Raw genomic sequence first — 4,299 nt, forward strand, 5'->3', positions numbered from 1 at the left:
AATTTTATGGGCATCTGTTAAATACTGGCTTTTCACTTTCATGTATAGTCACTTGTATATAAGAAATTAAATAGCATGACCTGGCAGTGGCACAATGGATAGAGGATTGGACTATGATGTGGAGGACCCAGGTTCAAAACCCAAAGGTCACCGGCTTGAGCGTGGGCTCATCCAGCTTGAGCACGGGCTCACCAGCTTCAGCACGGGGCTGTTGGCTTGAGCCCAAGGTAACTGGCATGAGCAAGAGGTCATTTGCTCTGCTGGAGCCCCTGAGCCAAGGCACATATGAGAAAGCAATCAATGAACAACTAAGATGCCACAATAAAGAGTTGATGCCTCTAATCTCTCTCTCTTCCAGCCTGTCTGTCCTTATCTGCCCTTCTCTTCGACCCTTTGTCAAAAAAAAAAAATAATAAAGAAAGGAAAGAAAGGAAGGAAGGAAGGAAGGAAGGAAGGAAGGAAGGAAGGAAGGAAGGAAGGAAGGAAGGAAGGAAGGAAGGAAGGGAGAAATTAAACAAAAATTGGACTCTGAAATTAAACAAAAATTGGACTCTGAGCTTCTGCTGATATGGCTATATGTGAGACACACCATCTCAGAGCAGGTTAGAATAAAGCTGTACAAGTGAGCCATTTGAACACAAAGATTAGAGATTAATTGCTGAATAAGGGTTTACACTGAATCATGAAAACTTAAAACTTTCATTTAATTTGCAATTTGGTTCCTGTAAGATTTTTTCTTCTCTTTTTAGGTTTTATCATTGCTATACTAATCTTCTTAGAAGTTACTAAATAGAGGTGACATGTACATGAAATATAAGTAAGGCTGCCATTATAACATTTAGTTCCTGTATCTGGAAGGTAAAATTTGGAGAATTATTTACTTTTTGGTTTATCAAAAAGAATCTCAGGATGGAGGATTTTAGTCGATTTATGTAATTATCTAGTTTTTGAATTATTTCTCTGGAGGTTAATTTACTAATTTCCTGCAGACTGAATAAAATTTATTTATTGTGTTGTTAATTGGACAGCAATAAAAAAGAAGTAAATATTTCATAAATCCATCCAGGATAATTGTGCTAATACAATTTCATAATAAATCATTGACTGGAATTCTTAGATGAGTTAACAGTCCTTTAGAAAGAAAAAAATTTACATTGCTCTTTTTCTCTTTGCAATCTCAATGAGTGTCCCCTAAAAATTTTGTTACATGTTTTTTGTTGTTGTTTGCAGGATACACAATAATCTTAATATCTCTAAGTTTCCAAATTTTGCACTAGTTGTTAATATTTACTTATGGTATCTTTTTTAGAAATGAGAAGGTTAGATTTGCGATTAAGTATTGAAAAACTAAATCAGTAAATATTAAATATATAGTAATTATGCCTGACCAGGCAGTGGTGCACTGGATAGAGCATCGGACTGGGATGCTGAAGACCCAGGTTCAAAACCCTGAGGTTGCTGGCTTGAGCATGGGCTCATCTGGTTTGAGCTCAGGGTCACTGGCTTGAGTATGGAATCATAGACATGACACCTTGGTCACTGGCTTGAGCCCAAAGGTCACTGGCTTGAAGCCCAAGGTTACTGGCTTGAGCCCAAGGTCACTGGCTTGAGCAAAGGGTCATTTGCTCTGCTGGAGCCCCCCGGGTCAAGGCCCCTCACTCTCTAGCTACCAAAAAAAGAAAAAAAAATATTAATCAGAAAGATAGACAGTTAAATACAGAACCTATTGATTACATGTCAGATATAGAAAAAATGACTCTAGAAAACATACCATTGCAGTACATTCTTACTGACTTTCCTGTTGTTCCTTTTTTGATGGGAAATTTACTTACTTGGCCAGTTAAGAGGTCTCTGTCTCTCTGTGTGATGGTAGAGAGAACAAGAGATAGACCAGAAGAAAAGTTGTCTTTAGCTACCTAAAAACCCCACAAAAAAACAAAAAGACATTACTAGAAGGAAAAACATATACATGATGCGAAGAAGTTGAAGCTTGGCAGAAGAAAGAAAAGAAAAAAAAAACAAGTATAAATAAATCTAGCATTTGATGGGGATACAAGAGCTAGCCTGAAAGATCTCCCAATGACCAAACCTGAAACAATTTGAACACAAAATTAATAGCATAATTATACTGGGCTCTGAGGGCTGCCATAACAAATTACCATAACCTATCTGGTTGAAGACAATAGGAATTTCTTCTCTACCAGTTATGGAGTCTAACAGTTGAAAATCAAGGTGTCAGTAGCACAGTGTGCTCACTAAAGTCTCCAGGGCAAGACCCATCCTTGCCACTTCTTAGCTTCAGATGCTTATCAACAATCCTTGACATTTCAACTTGTAAGACATATCATTCCAATCTCTGCTTCTGCCATAGTGTTCATCCCTGTAAGTGTGTCCATATGTATTTCCAAATTTTCCTCTTTTTATAAGGACATTAGTGGTGTTGGATTTAGGACCCACCTTAACCCAGTAGGAACTCAGAGCCTTACATTCACAGAATTGGATGGACATAAATCTTTTGGAGTTTTATTCATCCCCGTACAATGATATTAGATTACAACCCCAAGTATGAAAGAGATGTATATGAATGCATACATACTGATAAAAACATAATAAAATAAAATAAGTATATGGAGGAGAAGATACAAATGTTACCCACAAAAAAATTCTAAATATACATACAAATATTCCCCTCTGGAAGAGGTTAAGTTTATTTCCCCAACCACTTCCTCTATGACCACACACACATACACACAACTTGAGTACACTGGATTTAACAGTGACTCATATCCAGAGAATGGAGTATGGAAATGGAAATTCCAGTAGCTTTACATTGGAAAAAATAGGCAAATATGTCCTTAACCAAATTATCAAGGTTAAAATCACCAGCATATGTTATATGATAACAGTACAGCCTGATATGATGTGACAAGGACATTTACCTGTTGCAGGAAGAGACATTCAATGAAGGATAAGACACTCAGACAACTTGATTAATAAAGGAAGGAGATTTTATTAATAGCCAGCAGAGCACATGAGGCTAGTAGCACCAAAGTACGAGCTCCTTGAATTAGATTTTCTTACAGGTTATATAACTTTACAATATCTAAGCAATGGGCATGTGATTCCTTTGTTTAAGATTTCCCAGGACACAAGGGGAGGGAAGGGGGAGTTTTGGTGGGGTTGGCTAGAGGGAAGGGGTTTACAGATCACTGGTCATTGCTACATACAGATCCTACTTTTCTTGCTTTGTGTTGCAAGTGGCTACAAGCAACCATTTAGAGAACTATGGGATGTAGTTACTTTATAACTGGCTGACTCAGTTATCACTGCTGGCTCCTTTCCCTTGTATTCTTCTGTTTTCTCCTCTCTCAAGGGAGAAGGGAGGCTTGCTCCCTCCTCATACCTATGTGTTATTCTTCCCTAATACCCATAACCCCAGACTAAACATGAGAAAAATATCACACATCCACATGGAGGGATATTCTACAAAACACCCATCCAGTACTCCTCAAAACTGTTACAACATTAAACGAAAGATGGAAAAGATGCCATATTTCAGAGAAAACCTAAAGAAGGAGACACAATAACAAATGAAATGTGGTATCCTGAAATCAACCATGAGACAGGAAAAGAACATTAGTATAAAAACTGGTGAAATTCAAATGAAGTCTTGAGTTCAGTTAATAGCAATGTACCAGTGTTGACTTCTTAGTTTATACAAATGTAGAATGGCAATGTAATATGTCTATTTTAGGAGAAACTGTATAAAGAGTATATGGGGACAATGTATTATTTTTGTAATATTATTTCTGAAATCTAAACGTATTCAAAAATAAAAAAATAAAGCTTATTTTAAAAAGTTGTTGGTGTTATTTTTTTAAAGAAGAAAAATTATGAACAATTGTTTGATGTGTTAGATCCTGGGGAAGTGCTGGGTAGAGAGTAATATAAAGAAGATTTCATGCCTGACCAGGTGGTGGCACAGTGGATAGAGCATCAGACTGGGATGCAGAGGACCCAGGTTCGAGACCCCAAGGTCACCAGCTTGAGCGCTGGTTCATCTGGTTTAAGCAAGAGCTCACCAGCTTGGACCCAAGATCGCTGGCATGAGCAAGGGGTTACTCCATCTGCTGTAGCCCCACAGTCAAGGCACATATGAGAAAGCAATCAATGAACAACTAGAGTGCTGCAACAAAATATTGATGCTTCTCATCTCTCTCCCTTCCTGTCAGTCTGTCCCTATCTATCTCTCTCTCTGATTCTCTCTGTCTCTGTCAAAAAAAGTTTTTATGTTTATGC

Source organism: Saccopteryx leptura, chromosome 4, assembly GCF_036850995.1.
Source record: "Saccopteryx leptura isolate mSacLep1 chromosome 4, mSacLep1_pri_phased_curated, whole genome shotgun sequence".
Taxonomy (NCBI): Eukaryota; Metazoa; Chordata; class Mammalia; order Chiroptera; family Emballonuridae; genus Saccopteryx; species Saccopteryx leptura.